The following is a 21,102-nucleotide window of genomic DNA, read 5'->3' as shown; positions in this document are numbered from 1 at the left end:
CATACATGACACACAGCTTTACTGATACAACACAGACTTGAGTCTTGAAATCTAAATATACTACTGATCTGTCTGCGCATGAACAAATCCCTCAGGTGCAGTAGCCTGGCTGTGGGACAGTAATTAAAGTAATGCAAGATTGATTCCTACACAGAGGCAATGCCTTGATTAATGTCAGTCTCTCTGCAAAAAGAAACATGTGTTTGTGTTAATCAGAAGGTCTTGTATAATTGCTCTGTGTTTGGAGTGCTTTTTTGCATGTATCCTGGTGGGTGCTTCTGGCGATGAAAGTAACTTTCCTTAGTCAACATTGTAGGATGCACGTTGTCATGTCCACAGCTGTTACTTGCGTGTTGATTACATTTCTGCTCTGTTGCAGTTATTTATTATGTACACACTTCAAAATTTGAATGTGTCACCACCCAGGACAACATATCTGAGAAAACTGCTGCCTTGGAAAAATAAGGGAATTGACGTGACTGTAATTAAGAGAAACAGAAATTGTCCTCTTGTGCTGTAATGATGACTAGCTAAATAAAGGTTGTGGCTACTGCTGTTTTGATTAAATGTCACACATGAAAAATGAAACCAACAAGCAATCACAAGCACTCATGAAAAGATGAATTGGCAGTATTCCCCAAGATTTACAATTCATGGGATCTCAAAATGTATTCTGTCACACCAAAATGTCAAAATTATTATCCAATGCCATTCTAAAAGTCTTGTCAAACATACTGCCCCTCAAGCTATTACATCTATACAGTATGTATGGTTGACAAGTTTTGCTTGGTGTTGAATGGAATAGCTTTTTATTGCTATTTGTCTTATTACCAGCCTTGCAAAGGAATCGATAAAAACCCTTCCTGAAGTCATATTTTCTCACTGAACTAATTGCAAATAGTAGAAAGAGTTTACAGGATTACAATACAATTATAGAAGTAAGAAAAAGTAGTGCTTTTGTGATGCTTGGTTCATATCCAGCAGACAAAAGAAATGACACAGCTCCCTCAGTGATTTTAATCAATTCAGTTTGAGCTTTTGGGTAATAAGCTTTTTAAGCTACATTTCATAATAAACTTTAAGAAGCAGCGATATATTTCTACACATTGACTGCAAACGCATTCCCTTTGGTGTTTAGACTTGTAATCCCCCTAAATATACTGCATAAAGTATTATTACATGGCTTTCTGGAATACTTGATTCTGATTGGGCAATTGCGCCATTCTGCAGTCAGATATTTTTTGTGTCATGACCACTGAACTGTGTAATTGACTGTTGTCTCAGGCAGGGTTGGGGAGTAATGGAAAATGTTACATTATTACTTATTTAAAATCCAAAATATTAGTATCTGTATTCCACTAAGTTAAATTTGTTTTTGTTGGTAATCAGAATACAGTTACATTCAATAAAGTATTTTGATTACTGAATAGATTACTTTAGATTTTTTGGTAATTTGTTTCATTTAAAATTTAGTCTACTTAGTTGGAATACATCTATCTATTTAATTAATGCACTTCTAGAAGCATTTGAGCAGCAGTGAAATAGAGGTCTACAACACGACCTGGGTCTGATGGGATGCAACATACTGCCTGGTTCAGGTCAGTTTGTCCAAGTATGACTTTGGGTTCGGGTCTGTAATTAATGAAAACACACTCTCACAAACACATGCAAACTGACGATTTAGAGTGTTAGACACCATGAGTGTTTTTTTGTGCTGTTTTTTGATAGTTTTCCTGTATGAACACGCATGCTGGACAGACATCTGTGACTGTTGCACAGATGTCTCGCTTTTTCTTCATAAGCTGCACTTCGTCTAGCTTATTTTTTAGCGCAGGTTCCACAAAGACTCAAGGTTCTAACCTTCATGTTGTCTTCCGGTCCTTTTGACTACTTTTGCTTGAAAATGCTAATGTTATTCTATTGGATACAAATTTTGAATAAAATTGCTATTTTTGCATTTAAAAAAAAAATACTTTGTTACACTTTTGGTCTTCCTGGTCAAAAATGATTTTTAATTAGCATAGGTTTTGTATTTGTTTTTGGAACATACTGATCATTATGCACATCATTTTTGAGTAAAAAAAAAAAAAACATTCATTGTGGATAATTTTGGCAATATTAAAAATAAATATGAAAAGATTATGTACTATTTATCACACAAATATGCTTCAATGTTTAAACAGAATGTTCCTTTTTCTTTTATTTTGTACAAAATGGCACAAAGTCACACTTGTGGTGTTCAAGGTCAAAAATGACCGACCATTAAAAATGAATGGGGGAGATTAAAAATAAGAAAAAAATGTAGTATTCAGGAGCATGTTCATCCATTAGATAAGCACATATGTGCATGTGTGCTTGTAAACATGAAGTCCTCACACACACATGTTCACATGTGCACACGTATACACACAATCTGAGTATTACCTACCCTAAACTGCATCCGACATTCAGCACGTACGAACACACACACACACACACACACACACACACACACACACACACACACACACACACACACACACACACCTCTCCAATAGAATCTTTCTTTCATGTTGTTTCTTTCATCACACCTTTCAGACAAAATATTATGACAGTGTGTTTTGGAATGTTCATGCTCTCACAAAGATGCAGATCAATAGCCATTTTTCCACTATCAACAAGCCAGCCAGGGCCAATAACCGGTGCCAATGTTACATTTCACATGCAAAAGCAAAGCTCAAGCTGAGGTAACATGTTATCTAGAATATATAGTTTGCATTGAATATAAACATTTGCTAGCTAGCAAAAATAATTAGCAATAACAACTCAGCGACTATAACTGCCATGATGTCCTGAGTGGTCTCTCCATTGTCACATTCCCTGTTGTCTTTTGTTTTTGTGCTTTTATGTTTAAGTTCTTGTTTAGTTCCTGTTTCCTGTTAGGTTTTTGTAGTTCCTCGTAGTTTCATTTTATGATTGGTTTCCCCTGATTATTTCTCATTCCCTGATTGTTTCCCAAGGTGTTCCTCGTTCCCTTGTTTGTTCCCTTGTATATTTAAGCCCTTTTTCCCCTATATAGTTTGTCAGTTCTTGCATGTTTTGTTATTCTCTGTGCTAGGTTCCCTGTGTTTTGATTTATTCTGAGTGTTCTTGTTTATTTTAATAAAGCTGCGTATAGATCCTCATTCCTCACCTGCCTCGTCACATCCACTAACAACGTGAATATGTCCAGCACACCATCTATGATAGTTAATTGAACCATGGAAAGACATTTCTTTGGGCACTGCTTTGTCCATTGTGCATTTTAACTTATTTGTATTGTGTCGTTTTTTTTTTTTTAAACGTTTTTTCCAGAACCTGTACCGTTCTGTGCTGGATACATATCCTGATAAATAAATACCTGACACTAGACAATGGCAACATGAGGGCTTAAATACAAGGACGTGGGTAACAAGTAAACAAGACAACCAATCAAAAAACTAAACTATAAACAAGATAACAAGACTAAACAAACTATAACCAATGGAAAGATAAGACTAAAAACAAAGTAATCAAACAATGGAACAATGAAATCAAGATACATGAACAAGGGAAACATATGACATGATCACATGAGGGAACAGGAAATTGCATGACAAGACACCACATGACCAGGACAGGAACTAATCTAGAAAGTGAAAGACATGAAAACAAGAAAAAAACACATAAACTTGACATATACCCCCTCTAGGCGCGGCTGCTGACACCCCAAAACATAATATCAAAGTGAATTAGGGAGCTGGGGGGATCCTTAAAACGTGACCTGGCAAGACGTGGCATGGGGCATGGCCTGACGAGATAAGGCATGGGGCGTGGCCTGGCGAGACAGGGTGTGGGGCATGGGAACAGGGCAATTCCGATGGAAAGTGGGGCCCTGAGAGGCTTGAGGGTCAGAGCTGATGGGACTGAGAACCAATTCGGAGCCATAGGGATGGAGGTCCCCGGTGGAGCAGAGGCGGGCCTGGACCGTGGCGCAGAGGCTTGCTTGAGACATGGCATGGAGCAGTCTGGGGTTTGGCTGAGACCTGGCATGGAGCAGGCTGAGGCGTGGTTGTGACATGGCATGGAACAGGCTGAGGTGTGGCTGTGACATGTGTAGGGTGCTACTGGTTGTTTAGATAAATTTTACTATCAGAAATTATTAATAATTATTAATTACTAATTACATTTAATAATAGCATTTAATGCATTCAATTCTATCCCTGGGGCACCACTCTTTGACAAGAGAAAAATTATAGTAAGTGACTGATCAAGTCTCATAGCAATCTACCCTGAAGGTTGAGTATTTTGATTAATAATCAAAATAATCAAAAAGTGAATAAGCTAATCAAATTATTGATGTACGAATCCAACAGTAATCTTGTTACAGTTTGCTTCTAACAACAAAAATACTGAAGTAATAGGGGAGTTCTTGACATGGCAGAGGCTGGCTTCAACACAATTTTCAAACAAACAACTAGGAGTACTTTTTTTATTAATATAACAAGATTTCTTATAATCACACAGCACTGAACACCGCCAATACTATATGAATATAACAAAAAAACATGACATGGAAATCCTAACTAAATAGTGGAGCTATATGCTAGTGTATGTATGTATGTGGGTGTGTGTCTAGATTCAGTAACAAAGAAACAAAATTTCGGATTAAACTCCACGTGGGGAACTGAATTCAAAATAGAAACTAGTTTCAAAATGGAGGATTAGATAGTAAAGGGCGGAGCCAATGATTATTTGAATGTGGAGGGAACGAAAGATGGCTGGGTCAGATCCAGGTGAAGGAGCTAATACCACATGGGGATGGAAATGAGCAGGCACACAAAGCAACTGAAGAAACAGGCGGGAGAATTTGAAAACACCAGCCTGAGTCGGTGCTGCTCACTTCATGAATTTCAGTGTGTGTGAGAGAGAGAGAGCAAACAAACAGGGGTGTATGCAATTTAACTTAGGATAAACTCTGGTAACAGCGGGACTGAATCGCTAGTTCAGATCACTCAATAAACAACATTTCACCCAAAATTGACGATCTCACAAATCAACGCAGCAAAACAGCGATCAGAGTTAAACATACTAGATTATACTCAAAACATCAAACATTCAGCATCAAATATATGATTTAGTTGTACAAGAATAGTCACAGTTTCTAAACTAAATCTGCCCAGATATCAAGCCTTACTTGGTAAATCCTGTGTGATTTCAGCAGGGTTGTCTGTTTGAATTCCTGTTGTGTTGAGCGGTCAGGAGAAAACAATGTGGAATTGGTCCTTTGTCTTACACTCGTCAGCGAAAAGACACGTCTCTGCTTTGTTCCTCAGGTCCGGTGATGGAGAGAAATGCTGGTGATGGTCAACATTTATAGAAAACGAGGGAGAAGGTTTTGCAGTGAAAATTAATGAACCAGTTGTAATACGTATACGACTAGACTGTAACAAATCTAAGTTAATCTTACTCTACTGTGGCCAAATGGTGAGGTTAGAAAAACGTGGTCTCTTCGTCCTTTGTCCAGAAGGAGGGAAACTCCTTCCTATGTCTCTTTCAAACTGCAGGATTAGAAGCTGGGCACAGAGAGAGCAAAATCAAATCTGTCCGCTAGTTTTGTTGACAAGATAGACCAATGGCGTTTGAGATTGGGTCCATGGGCGGGACTTCCCATCAAGCTGTGAAGCACTCTGGGAAACCGAGTTCAATGTATCACCTTTGATCATAGAACAAAGGGCCATGCGGTCTCCACTGCCATTTTGATTGGACAAGGCCCTACACATGGCATGGAGCAGGCTGAGGCGTGGCTGTGACATGGCATGGAGCAGGCTGAGGCGTGGCTGTGACATGGCATGGAGCAGGCTGAGGCGTGGCTGTGACATGGCATGGAGCAGGCTGAGGCGTGGCTGTGACATGACATGGAGCAGGCTGAGGAGTCGCTGTGACATGGCATGGAGCCGTGGGAGGCTCAAAACTAAGAGTCCTGGATGACTGGGAAAAGACCTCAGTGGTCGTGAATATGAACACAGTCTCGGGAGCTACCTCTGTAGTTGTGGACATGGACTGAGCTTCAGGAATGACCCCTGACAAAAACTTGTTTATCATTTCATTAAAAATCCTTAGCTGCAACTAGAACCAGCTCTCTTGACTTCCTTCAATCGTTACAAATACCTTTCAACGACAAATTCTCTCATACAGCATTTTTAAATGCGACGGCTCAAGACGTTCTTGGTAACTCTTTCTCAAACTTTGTTCATCAGAAATATGCCTCAGAACATGTTCAATGAGACTTGCACTTTCTCGAGCACAAAGATGAAATCCTAAATGGCTTCCACACATGGAGCTCCAAATCTGGAGGCTGTGGAACTGGAACAAGTGAGGATGATGCCTTGTGGTGAGAAATTGCAAGCCTCGAAAGCACAGCTGTCCCCAACGGACAATGGAAATGTTTTGAAAAAAAACACTTTCAACTTGCTCTGAAATTCACGCTGTATAAATGACGCTCTTACATGTTCGCCACTCAAAAGATGTGATTCACTGGAACAAACACAGACTTAGACAAAATTGTTCACTGAAAAACAGAAAATCTGACTCGATGGCGCCAAAGCGAGCATGTTTATGGTGCTTGTGACATAGCTCCCTAGGGGTGTTGCTTAAGTGCCTCCAACCAATAAATTGGCATTATTGTTAAAGGGTTTCAGACCACATGACCACCTTAGGGCGTGTCCCTATGTGATTATGCAGCTTGAGTTCCTTTGAAAGGCAACCACCTACAATCAGAAAAAGATGTTGTTGTTGTTGTATACATTCTATGGGGAATTAAAGTTTGGAGCAGCAGAATTCATAAACATTGTGTAAATTGTCATATTCATTTAGCTTTATGCTAAGCTACAATACTGTTTCTAGCCCTTCCATGCACCTTTTACCAGTTAGATATATTTTTTGTTCTCTATCCTTTGAAAGACATTTGACATTAGGGCATTTATGTACTGCAACAATCTTATTCTTAATGAAAGTTTTTATGGTTTTCCTGTCAAAAATAAATAAAAATAATATATATAAACTCAGCAAAAAAGAAACTTCCCTTTTTCAGGAAACTGTATTTTAAAGATAATTTTGTAAAAATCCAAATAACTTTACTGATATTTATTTTAAAGGGTTTAAACAATGTTTTCCATACTTGTTAAATGAACCATAAACAGTTTATGAACACGCACCTGTGGAATGGTCGTTAAGACAATAACAGCTTACAGATGAGGTCATAGTTTTAAAAACTGAGGACACTAAAGAGACGTTTCTACTGACTCTGAAAAACACCAAAAGAAAGATGCCCAGGGTCCCTGCTCATCTGTGTGAACATGCCATAGGCATGCTGCTTGGAGGCACAAGGACTGCAGATGTGGCCAGGGCAGTAAATTGCAATGTCTGTACTGTGAGACACCTAAGACAGCTCTACAGGGAGACAGGAAGGACAGCTGAACATCATCGCAGTGGCAGACCAACAACACCAGCACAGGATTGGTACATCTGAATATCACACCTGTAGGACAGGTACAGGATGGCAACAACAACTGCCCAAGTTACACCAGGAATGCACAATCCCTCCATCAGTGCTCATACTGTCAACAATAGGCTGAGAGACGCTGGACTGAGGGCTTGTAGGCCTGTTGTAAGGCAGGTCCTTACCAGACATTACCGGCAACCACGTCGCCATGGGCACAAACCTCCTTCAACAGACAGGACTGGCAAAAAGTACTCTTCACTGATGAGTCATGATTTTGTCTCACCAGGGGTGATGGTCGGACTCACGTTTATCATAGAAGGAATGAACGTTACACTGAGGCCTGTACTCTGGAGCGGGATCGATTTGGAGGTGGAGGATCCGTCATGGTCTGGGGCGGTGTGTAACAGCATATATGAACAGACCTTGTTGTCATTGCTGGCAATCTCAACACTGTGCGTTACAGGGAAGACATTCTCCCTCATTTGGGACTCATCCTGACATGACCCTCCAGCCACCAGAACATACTGCTTTTTCTGTGCATGATTTCCTGCAAGACAGGAATGTCAGTGTTCTGCCATGGCCAGCGAAGAGCCCGGATCTCTTGCCATTGAGCACGTCTGGGACCTGTTTGATCAGAGGGTGAGGGCTAGGTCCATTCTCCCCAGAAATGTCCCGAAACATGCAAGTGCCTTGGTGGAACAGTGGGGTAATATCTCACAGAAAGAACTGGCAAATCTGGTGCAGTCAACGAGGAAGAGATGCACTGCAGTACTAAATGGAGCAGGTGGCCACGCCAGATTCTGACTGTTACTTAATTGTGACCCCCGCCTTTGTTCAGGAACACATTATTACATTTATGTTAGGTTTAGGTCTTAGTTGTTGAATCTTTTTATGTTCATACAAATATTTTTTAAGTAGCCTAAATCTTATTGTGCTTCCAGATTTAATGAAAAAAAATATGAAGTAGAAATCCAAACTATTCAGATTATGTTATGACTTATGACTTCCCAGGCAGCCGATTTCCTTCATACAGTCACAAACACTAACAAGCGTGAAGAGGAGATGACCCAAATGCAAGAGGACAATGAAATTGACTTTTATTGAAAACAATTCAAAACATAAAACAAAACTCTCACGATGAAGAGGAAACTGAAAAACCAATAATAATAACAAAGCCAACCATTATAAAACAGAAACAAAAACTCACAGTGGGGAGACAAAATCAAGATAAAAATATGGAAAGAAATTGGTAATTTTATTCACCAAAGTGGCATTCAACTGATCACAATGTATAGTCAGGACATTCATTACATGAAACATTACTATTACAATTTGAAAATGTTCAGAACTTCTTAAACTACTTCAAAGAGTTTGCATCAAAAAATCATCCACTTGCAGCAATGACACCTTTGCAGATCCTTGGTATTCCAGCTATCAGTTAGTCCAGATACTCAGGTGACATTTCACCCCACACTTCTTGTAGCACTTGCCATAGATCTAACGGGTCTTTACAGACACTTCTCTCTCACACACACACACACACACACACACACACACACACACACACACACACACACACACACACACACACACACACACGTTGGTCTACCTATCATTATGAGGACTTTCCATAGACATAATGACTTTTATACTGTACAAACTATAGATTCTATCCTCTAAACCTAACACAACCCCTAAACCTAACCCTCACAGAAAACCTTCTGCATTTTTACATTTTCAATAAAACATTGTTTAGTATGATTTTTAAGCGATTTGAATTATGGGGACACTAGAAATGTCCTCATAAATCACATTTATAGCATAATACCCTTGTAATTACTAATTTGTAACTTACAAAATTGTCCTCGTAAATCACAAAAACACGCGCGCACACACACACACACACACACACACACACACACACACACACACACACACACACACACACACACACACCTTACAGTCTAGCTGACCCACAAAAGCTGGGGTTAAGATCCATAACACTCTTATCTGTGTCCAATTTCTGTGTTTCTTTGCCCACTCTAACATTTTCTTTTTGTTTTCAGTTTCAAAAATAGCTTTTTTTAGGCAATTCTTCCCATAAGGCCTGCACCACTGAGTCTTCTCTTTACTGTTGTACATGAAACTGGTGTTGAGTGGGTAGAATTCAATGAAGCTATCAGCTGAGGACATGTGAAGCATCTATTTCTCATACTGGAGACTCTAGAAACTAGAGATATACTTATCCTCTTGTTTAGTTGTACATCTGGCCTTCCACATCTCTTTCTGTCCTTGTTAGAGCCGGTGGTCCTTTGTCTTTGGAGACTGTAGTGTACACCTTTGTGTGAAATCTTCCGTTTTTGGCAATTTCATGCATTGTATAACCTTCATTCCTCAACACATTGACTGACTGACGAGTTTCTAGATAAAGCTGTTTCTTTTTTTGCCATTTTTGACCTAATATTGACCTCAGGACATGCCAGATTATTGAATACAGTGGCAACTCAAAAATAAACACAAAGACAATGTTTAACAAACCAAATACCTTTCATCTGTGTTTCTGATATAATGGTGTAACCGGTCCTAATTGCCCCGCTCCCTGATGTCTCCGGCGTGGGAGGCTGGTGCTCTAACAAGGAGGCTAAAGGCTACAGCCTCTAGCGTCAGTCGCTAGTGCACCTCTTGAGGTCAGGAGAGTGAGGTTTACACACTGCACAGCTATCTACCAGCTGGCTCCCGTTACACTGGCAAGTTATTTTCTAGTACCAAATGATCAATTTATCATGATTACTCAAGGATAATTTGTTGGAGTGATGGCTGCTGGAAATGGGGCCTGTCTAGATTTTATCAAAAATGTATTTTTCAAATAGTGATTGTACATTGTTTTACATCTTTTAGCCACCAGTGTATGTGTATAATATATATATATATATATATATATATATATATATATATATATATATATATATATATATATACACAATTATTAGTTTTGCATTAAAATAATGTTTTTTGTTTTTTTAACTGGTTTCCAAAATATTCTTAGTCTCCCTGTTTTCTATTGTTCAGCAGTCACAAGATTTTAGTATTTTGGACTGTCAAATTGAGAAGAGCAATGTTTTGAAAGGTGCCACAGTGTTTACCCTATTCATCTAAGATCATATTCCAAGGAGAGATGTGTGAAGTGTGCAGATGCGAGTAGGTGCAGGGCAGGAGTACTAAATCAAATGCATCTGGATCTTTGTGTGGGCAGGTGGTGCTGATGTAGTCGCCTAAGAAACAACTAGCGCAGGGTGAATGTAGCCACAATTAACGATGGTTATTCACAAGGTCCTGGTGGCCCAGAAACTTTATGGAAGCACTGGAGTGATGCTGACTGCACTGACAGAAATATGTGCAACATTTTTTCCTTTTGTATAATCAAATGTACTAGACAAAAATAAATAAATAAATAGTAATGTAGGGATGGAATGTAGAATTGGATGTCTAATAATTTTGAAATGTATTTTTTATTCAAATTCAGCAATTAATGATCAATAATTGAGTTTTTACTGAATATTTTACTGACATGTTTTATTGAGCAACTAAATAAGATTACAACATCTCTTAAATATGACATTACATACAACAAAATATGTTGACAAGCTTCAACTTGGCTTTTATTTTTGTTTCAGACTGTTTTCACAGACATGAAGTATGTGGGTGGTTGTTTACTTACTTAAGGGAGTTTTTCCCCTCTCTCTCTCTCTCTCTCTCTCTCTCTCTCTCTCTCTCTCTCTCTCTCTCTCCTCCAGAATGAAAGTCAGACATTAACTCTTAATGGTGTTTGCAAAACGATCTTAAAAGGAAACTAATTCAATTTGAGAGTCATTGTAATCCAAATCACACCAAAAAAATAATTGAGAATCCTTGGATTAATGATGGCCAATGAAACTTTCACTTTATCCAATTTGGGTGTATTTCCCTGAGTGTCTGCATTATTTCAGTCTGTCGATAAATGGTTACTTTAGGAAAAAAGGTGATACATCTATCTCTGCAATTCACTTAGCATTCTTCAATCGTTATACTGTATCTATCTGCTATAAACAGATTATCACTGCATTGCTGTGCACTTCACTTGTGTTTTATTTCCTAACCCTAACAACAGGACATAAAAAGATTATTTGGAAATATCTTGTGGCTTGTGTCTCAAAGACTTTGGTGTGTTGACACATAAATATTCATAAATAAGTAATTTAATGCATTTAAATTATGAAGGTTTTCGGTTTCATCACTAAAGCAGTCTAAATGCAAAATGTTCTGAATTCAGGTGAATTTGGTTATAAAAGAAGCAGCACACATCTTTTGTAGAGTATGAAACTTAAGAGTTTGTCTGGAGATTTAAAAATTAAAAGAAAATAATAGCTTCACCACGGTAGTAAATAGTGGTCACCCAGAATTGGAGTTATGAGTGGCTGATACCAATCCTGATATCTAAAGTGCAGGATGGCCTATGACCGACAGAAAGCAGATATGTGCAATACATACATTTACATTTAAATAAAATATACACTTATTTCACACAGTTTTTACCCAAAAATCATACATAAAATAATAATAATATACATTAAATAAAACTGTATAGTTTTATTATTATTATATTATTATTATTATTATTATTATTATTATTATTATTATCATTCTTTGACAATGCTGTTGGTAGATTTTTGGAAATGACAGATAGGAAAAACTCCACTGTATTTGAGGCCAAAATGGCACAGTCTTTGGACTACAATAATCTCAAAATTATTGCCTCAAAATGGCAAAATGATCACAAGCGATAATCCATTAAATTATTTACCAAAATACATTACCAGTTTTGTGGCCAGCCTGCCAATATCCAAAGTCTTCTCTGGTATCTCTTTAAAGAGAAAATTCACTCAAAAATGAAAATTCTCTCATCAATTACTCACCCTCATGCAAACACAGATGTATATAACTTTCTTCTGCTGAACACAAATTAAGTTGACCAGAGGTGAGCCGGAGACATTGCATGGAGCAGTCGCAGGCGTGGCTGTGACATGGAGCAGGCTCAGGCGCGGCTGTGACATGGCATGGAGCAGGCTCAGGTGCGGCTGTGACATGGAGCAGGCTCAGCCATGACTGTGACATGGCTGCACTGCAGATTGGCTCATTCAATCCCACCTAGATGTCCATTTATTTAAATGTATGTATTGTACATATCTGCTTTCTATCGGCCATAGGCCATCCTGCACTTTAGATATCAGGATTGGTATCAGCCATTCATTACCCCAATTCTGGGTGACCACTATTTACTACCGTGGTGAAGCTATTATATTCTTTTAATTTTTAAATCTCCAGACAAACTCTTAAGTTCCCCTTCTGTCGCTCTCTCCTCGTTGTGTCAGAGAAGCGACAATAGGGGTCTCTCTTGAGCGCCGATATTCACCTCTGAACTATGAAAAAAGGCCAATGAGAGTTGGCAACCAGTATTTGCATGTCCCGCCCCCGGACATACGGGTATTTAAGTGGCGCAAATACGGGAGTTCATTCAGAAAATTTCTTCGGAGCCGATGGTCGTGTCTGCAATTGCTGCGTGTTACACACCGAGTTCCTGTCATTCCTCTGCTGCATGCTGTTGGATTCCACGGCGCACAACAGCGGCTTTCTCGTATTTGCACGGCTGTGCATTCCTGCCCCTGGGCGCTTCGACAGTGCAGATCATAAAAGAACTCTCACGAGTCCTTTTTTCATAAAAGAGTGATTTTATTTAAGAGTAATTTCCTCTAAAAGAGCAAAACACAGCGGCGTTGAACGTCCTTTTAAGGACGCGTCTTTATAAAGATGCCTTTCTGCCCCTGTGTTGTTTCTGGATGGGGTAGAGTGCTCTCCGCTTCAGACGGCCACAGGCGTTGTCTCGTGTGTCTGGGTACCGATCACACCGAGGCTGCGTTTGTGGATGGTTCATGTTCTCACTGCGAGAACATGACCATGACAACATTGCATGACACTCCAGCCGCCCCCCGTGTTGCTCCTTCTTCCCACGGCATTGAGGATGATGCGGCTGGCGATGCAGGCGATTTGGGGATGGCAGCGGGTGCAGCTCCGGCGGGTACGCCCCCTCGGACCACCCGCACCCCAGTACGCTCATTGATTCCTGTCCGTGGTCGAGGCGGCGGCGACTCGCCTCACAGCCAGTCTGCCAACCCTCTTGCGATGGAAGCAGATGAGCTCGCCGCTGCATCGGAGGGCGTGGTATCTGATGCTGAGGACTCCCCTGGGCTGCTGCTTTCGGGCCTGCACGCCCAGGCAGAGGCCGACGCACAGATGACCGACATGCTTTCCCGGGCAGCCAACAGCGTGGGCTTGGACTGGAACCCTCCATCCTCCCCACAGCCATCACGGCTGGATGACTGGTTCCTGGGGTCTGGGCGCCGCTCACAGCCTCACCCCCCCGGTTCCGTTTTTCCCGGAGGTGCATGATGAGCTGACGTCTTCGTGGAGAGCACTCCTCTCCACTCGTCACACCGCCACCTGCTCATCCGCCCTCGCCACCCTCGACGGCGGAGCGCGCCACAGGTACACGGCGATTCCCCAGGTGGATAGGGCAGTTGCGCTCCATCTATGCCCCGGAAGCCCTACCACCTGGCGGGGCCGCCCTGTACTCCCTTCCGGGACCTGTAGAGCAACATCCTCGCTGACCGCGAAGGCCTACAGCGCCACCGGACGCGCCGCTTCCGCCCTGCATGCCATGGCTCTCCTGCAGGTCCACCAAGCCAAGGCACTACACAACATGCACGGGGGTGGCCCTGATCCCGACACGCTGCAGGAACTGCGCTCAGCGACCGACCTCGCCCTGAGAGCGACGAAGGTCACAGCACAGGCGCTCGGGCAGGTGATGGCAACACTGGTGGTCCAGGAATATCAACAATGGCTGAACATGGTCGAGATGCGTGAAGCTGACAAGACTCGCTTCCGCAACGCCCCTGTCTCCCAGTTTGGCCTCTTCGGCGACACCTTCGAGGACTTCGCCCAGCAGTTCTCCACGGTGAAGAAGCAGACGGAGGCCATTTCTCACATCATGCCTCGCCGCAAGCCTGCCACCACGGCCCATGCCCCGTCTGCTCGCCGAGGGCGTCCTCCCGCGGCCAGAAGACAAGCTCCTGGTCCGCCTCAACCCGGGGCCAGCTCTCAGCCCCAGCGTCGAGCAAACCGCGGGAAGCGCACGCCCCCTGTCTCACGGACCCCCTCGAGGACCCGGAAGGCTCCCAGGCGCTCCTGAGACAACGCACCCAGAGTCCAAGACGTTAGCTCTGGAGGTGGTAAGACCGCTCCGTCCCCCGGTGGAGGGCCGGGAGGAGAATCCTGTGTTTTTTCATTTGTCGCAGTTCCCAAATTCTCAATAAAAGAGCTATTTCCTTTGTCTCTGGGGCACATGGCCCACAAATGCCGTTCTCACGGCACTCTGCTTTCAAGCCTCAACAGTCCCGGATTCCTGGACGCGGTGTCCCCGCCCTCAGCCCCACGACTGTTCCCCGGCCGGCCGGTTCAGACGAGTCCAGAGGACGCCAGCATCAGACCTCCTCCTCAGTCACGAACCCGCCCCCCGCCGGGTGCGCGGAGCAAGGTAAGTGCTTTGAGTTTATTCTCAGCGCCAGAGCCTTGGGACGCTACAGTGCCTCCTTCACATAATTTTCCAGGTTTCGATTCCCCTGGTGAAGATGTAGAAGCTAGATTGCTGGGTTCATTTTGGTCAGTCAAGTATTCTGAAACATAGTTGAAGAGACGATGATGTGTGATGAACCCAAGTGCAATTTTATTTACAAACGTGATATCCAAACGTGAACAAAACATGAACTTGACTATACTTCACTTGAATAAAACATAAACATGGACTGGACTAGACTAGACTAGACTAGACTATGAACTGGGCATTAACAATAACACTACATTACACTAACAATACCTGGCAATGGACAATGGCAAACATGAGGCTTAAATACATGGAAAAGGGAGAAACATGACAATGATAACCAATGACAAGACAGAACTGATAACAAGGTAACAAGACAATTAACCAATGGAAACAAGACACGTGAACAAACATGGCATGGAATGAAACACATACAACACTGACACTCCAGTGGATTAATTAATTTCTTCTTCTGAAGCGAAATGTGTGTGGTGGTGTGTGGAAGAAATAGAAATAGATCAATCTTTAAAACATTTCTAACAAAACAAATTTGCCTCTCAAGCTGCCACTCGTGTGACACAAACATGTTGGCATGTCAATATACTCATATACTGTATACTCAATGGGTGTATTAAGTCAGCAATAGCTTCAGTCGCCCAGGATCATTGATAGGAAATCTGTGAAAAGTTAGTCTTTTCACTTGCACTGAATGGACCTAAAGAGTTTACATTTATTTACATCTATTCATTTGACAGATGCTTTTATCCAAAGTGACATACAAAAGAGGAATACATAGTGAATCATCTTAAAGTGACAGTGGTACGAAAAGTGCTGTATTACAAAGTTTCACTTGCATCAGAGTATTGAAGACAGATTAAAGTGCAACACTTTTTTAGTGCTAGTGACTAGTTAAGTGCTGATGGAAAAGATGTGGGTTTTATTTGCAATTTTTTTAAGACAGAAAGCGAGTCAGCTTCACGGATGGAGTTGGGAAGGTCATTCCACCAACGTGGTACATTGAAACTGAAAGTCCGGGAAAGTGTTTTGGTGCTTATTTGTGTTGGTACAACAAGGCACCGTTCCTTAGCCAACCGCAGGCTTCTGGTGGAAATATAGGTCTGCAGAAATGATTTTTGGTATACTGGAGCAGACCCAGTGACTGTTCTGTATGCCAGCATCAGAGCCTTGAATTTGATACATGCATCTAGTGAAGAGATACAAGGAGTGGTGTAACATGTGCTCTCTTTGGTTTATTAAAGACCAGATGTGCTGCTGCATTCTGGATCATTTGCAGGGGTCTAAATGCTCATGTAGAGAGACCTGCAATGAGAGAGAGTTTGTCCAGTCTAGTTATGACAAATGACCGAACTAGAAGTTGTGTGGCATGTTCTGAGAGGAAGGGTCTTATCTTCCTGATATTGTAGAGTGTAAATCTACATGATTGTGCTGTCTTTGAGATGTGGTCTGTGAAATTTACTTGGTTATCAATGGTTACCCGTAGATATCTGACCGTTTTGGAAGGATTTACTGTAGTTGTACCCAGCTGCACGGTATTGTTGTGTTCAAAAGCAGGGTTGGCTGGAAATACAACGAATTCAGTCTTGTTTGGGCTAAGTTGCATGTGGTGTTCCTTCATTCATACCGACATGTCTACCAAACAGACAGAGATTGGAACAGTCACTGTGGTGTTGTTCGGCTGGACAGAGCTATGTGTCAACGACGTAGCAGTGGAAAGAGAAACCATATGCCTGAATGATGGGTCACAGTGATGTTTTGTATATAGAGAAGTGAAGTGGTCCAAGCACTGAGCCCTGAGGTACTCCAGTAAGTAGTTGATGTAACTTGGGCACCTCACCTCTCCAGGCTACATTGAAGGACCCAACTTAGAGATAGGAATTAAACCAGTCAAACACAGTTCCTGTGATGCCCAGCGTATAGAGGGTGTAGCGTAGGATCTGATTGTTGACTGTGTCAAAGGCATTAGAAATGTCCAGTAGAATCAGGACGGATGATCTGGATCCAGCTTTTGCCTGTCTCAGCGACTCAGTGACAGACAGTAGGGTAGCCTTGGTGGAGTGTCCACTTTTGAAGCCTGACTGATTGTCATCCAGCAGCTTGTTCTGTGAGATATAGGCAGAGATCTGATTGAGAATTACCCTTTCAAGTGTTTTTGCCATTATTGGGATGAGAGAGACTGGGCTGTAGTGTTCTACTTGTGCGGTGTTAAGTCGAGCCTACTTAAATATAGTGGTAAAAATTCCTGTAAGTAGAAATGTGTTTATTATGTGTGTGAGTGCAGGTAGGATGGATGGAGAGAAGGCCTGGAGAAGGTGGGAAGGAATGGGGTCAAGGGAACGGGTGGTTGGAGAGGAGTTTAGAGACATCCGTGTCAGTCAGAGGAGTTAACATAGACGGAATACAGGAGGTGAGTGTTTGACAGGGTGTGGTGCTGAGAATGTATTGCTGATGGATGTAACCTTATTAGTAAAAAAAATGTGGGAAAGACATCTGCTGTCAGTAATGTGTCAGGCGGTGGAGGCGGAGAACAGAGAGTTGAAATATTGTTTTAAAAATCTTAATTTGTGTTCTGCTGAAGAAAGAAATTAATTCACTTCTGGGATGGCATGAGGGTGAGTAAATTATGAGAAAGTTTTCATTTTTGCGTAAACTAATCCTTTAAAATAAATGAAAGGAAATCCATGGCTGCATAATGCTACAGTCAGTGCTCTCATAAGCTTTATGACAAAGTGTCAAAACAACATTGATTGTTTTGCGCTTGACCTGATAAATATCTAAGCTCCTATCTTGTCCTTTCACAGATGAGCAAGAGTGATTCCTCACTCGTCTACTGACTAGAAGGAGCAGCAATTGTCACCTTAAGAATGTCCTTAGCTCTTAACTGAATTTGAAGCATGGATGGCTAAAGAAATTGATTATCTCAAGGGAGTCATTTCTTTAAATGATCTATAGCTATGCTTGCACAGATGAATGCAATTTTGCAGTGGGGACTTTCTATGGATATATATATAGAGAGAGAGAGAGAGAGAGAGAGAGAGAGATAGATACAGTATATATATATATATATATATATATATATATATATATATATATATATATATATACTGGCAGCCAAAAGTTTGGAATACTGTATAGATTTTGCGGTTTCGGAAGGCAATTGGTACTTTAATTCACCAAAGTGGTATTCAACTGATCACAAAATATAGTCAGGACATTACTGATGTAAAAAAACAGCACCATCACTATTTGAAAAAAAAAAAGTCATTTTTGATCAAATCTAGACAGGCCCCAGTTCCAGCAGCCATCACTCTAACACCTTATCCTTGAGTAATCAAGCTAAATTGCTAATTTGGTACTAGAAAATCACTTGCCATTAAATCAAACACTGCTGGAAGCTATTTTGTTTGTTAAATGAAGCTTAACATTTTCTTTGTGTTTGTTTTGGAGTTGCCACAGTATTCAATAGACTGGCATGTCTTAAGGTCAATATTAGGTCAAAAATGGCAAAAAAAGAAACAGCTTTCTCGAGAAACATGTCAGAAAATAATTGTTTTGAGGAATGAAGGATGTACTATGCTAGAAATTGGCAAAAACTGAAGATTTCATACAAAGACCTTTCTTCAAAGAATACTACATTCTTCAAAGACAAAGGACAATTGGCTCTAACCCAGATAGCAATAAGTCGGCGGGCCGCTGGCGGTGCACCGGCGGCAGTAGAAGCGGCAGAAAGGCGATATCGCAAACACGTTTGACGGCGCACCGCCGGCGGCAGCCGCTTTTTAAAAGCGGCAGCCGCCTTCCTACCGCCTTCGTTCCGCTGGCTATCCGCCGTTCCGCCGCCGTTATATTGAAGGCGGACCGTCGGAGGCAAATGCTTTTTACGAGCGATCTGCCGCCGCTTATTGTATATATGTATGTATATATACATATATATATATTTATATATATATATATATTTATAGCATGCAGTTTATCAAGAATAATGATTGATCAAACCAGACAAATTTCCATTTGGCCTTTTAATTCCACATTTCAAAGTAAAGTAACTGTCATTGAAACAAGATGTCAGATCACTGAAATATAAATAACAGAAAAATACAAACATTATATATATACACACACACACACACACACACACTAAAGAACATGCAGGTTTCCAATTAAATTTTTTTTTTTAAAAACACTATTGTAACATGTACAATAATTGTTAATAATATAAAGAGGTCAGCTCTGGGATAAAAAGAATTACCAGTAAACATAAGCAATGAGGATATTTGGTACCAAATAAAGTGCAGGATACCAAATAAATTGAGGTATAACATCATATTTACAAGTCATTTCTAACAATAGGTTAAGTGGTAATAATTTAGAGTAAAGCTCTGGAGTAGAATATACCATTATAACTGCAATGCTGACCTGTGGCACAAGGATTTACAAGCTATATTTAACAAGCACTGTGACTGAATGAAAGTAGAATTTTTGGTACTAGTTAATGTGCAATATCAAGTATCAGAGGTATGAAATAGGATTTACAAACTATAATAGAATCGTTAAGCACTAACGGAATGAAATAAGCAATACTAAAGTCACGGTAAGTAGAATATTTGATACCAGATAATGTGCAAATATCAAGTATTAGATGTATAATCTAGGATTTACAAGCTATATTTAAAAATAGAATAGTTAAGCACTGTAACAATGAAATAAGCAGCAAATTGTATATGAAATAATTGAGATCTTTGGTATCAAGGAATGTGCAGGATAACAGGTATAATATACATTTTGACATTCAACTTACACATGACAACAAGTGGGAATAAATATAATTAACAGCAGAAAATCTGGCTGTAGAGAACACAGCCAATCAGAATGTCTGGAGAGGTTGGGGACTGCGTGGCGTATTGGGCTAAGAATCACCGGTTTTCCCCGACCTCCAGAATGAGGCCTTCAGTGATTCCTCGTGCGCCTGTATAAAAGGACAAACCATCCCATATTCATCCAAGGAGCTGCCCTCAAAGCAGGGTCACGAGAGAAAAAAAAAAAAAAGCAATTTCCACAGTGAACAGTGTGGATTGGGTGAGTGTAGTCTGACACTTTTAGCAGGCTTTTTTAGGGGTCTTGATGTTACTGACTGCAGGATAAAGAAAGGGTTCCAGTTGTCAGTGATGCTGGGGTGTCAGTAGTCAGCCTAGGTTTAAGGGGTCGGCTGTGGGTCCCTCTCAGCTGTGCGGTGCCTTTTTCCACCTTCATGTTCAGATGCTCCTTTCAGGTAACGCGTAACGTTAACCTGGATCGCCTCATCAGTGGCATCCTGGGTTGCCGGGTTCTTCCGGATGGCTCCTGTAGAAAATAAAGATCTGTCATTCCATTTGAATGGCATAAGGTCATACACATCTACTTAAAAATAAAAAAAATATCCAACTTACTTTGAACAATGGTCTTCAGGAACATGTCTCTAAAACATGCTTTATCCCCTACACCAGTCCAGGTTGTATTGATGGAAAGGTGATTAGAGAAGATACTCTGAAGCATTCGCCACACGGTTGTCTTTAGGTCCCTCCCACATTTGATTGCCAAAAACCGAAGCTGAAAATACAAAAAAAACATGTTACAAATTAAATTTCTCTGAAGCTTCTCATAAATTTAAAATGTGACAGGCTGTGGATTCAGACTGCAGAATATGCAGTGTACAATCTTAATTTTACTTTTTAGATTACCCTATGGCGTTATAAACGAAATCGGCACACTTACAAATCGTTGCTGGAGCTCTTTATCCTGCCTCAAACTGTTGTCAAGCAATGCCAAATCTTCCTGGGTGTCTAGGGGGGAGTAACAGATCCCCTGGCAGGGATAACTCTCCAACAGACACATTGGCACTGAAATGTTGCAG

At 41.1% G+C, this 21,102-nt stretch overlaps 1 protein-coding gene across 5 annotated transcripts in view; it reads left to right on the top strand.

Annotated features, from left to right (window-relative positions):
• LOC127639989 (EGF-like repeat and discoidin I-like domain-containing protein 3) overlaps nt 1–21,102 on the top strand; it is a 325,228-nt gene that overhangs the window by 259,558 nt on the left and 44,568 nt on the right. The window lies entirely within an intron of this gene.

The sequence above is a fragment of the Xyrauchen texanus genome, chromosome 4 (assembly GCF_025860055.1).
Source record: "Xyrauchen texanus isolate HMW12.3.18 chromosome 4, RBS_HiC_50CHRs, whole genome shotgun sequence".
Lineage (NCBI taxonomy): Eukaryota > Metazoa > Chordata > Actinopteri > Cypriniformes > Catostomidae > Xyrauchen > Xyrauchen texanus.
The sequence above is the reverse complement of the archived record's forward strand: the minus strand, read 5'-3'. Positions and strand labels throughout refer to the sequence as shown.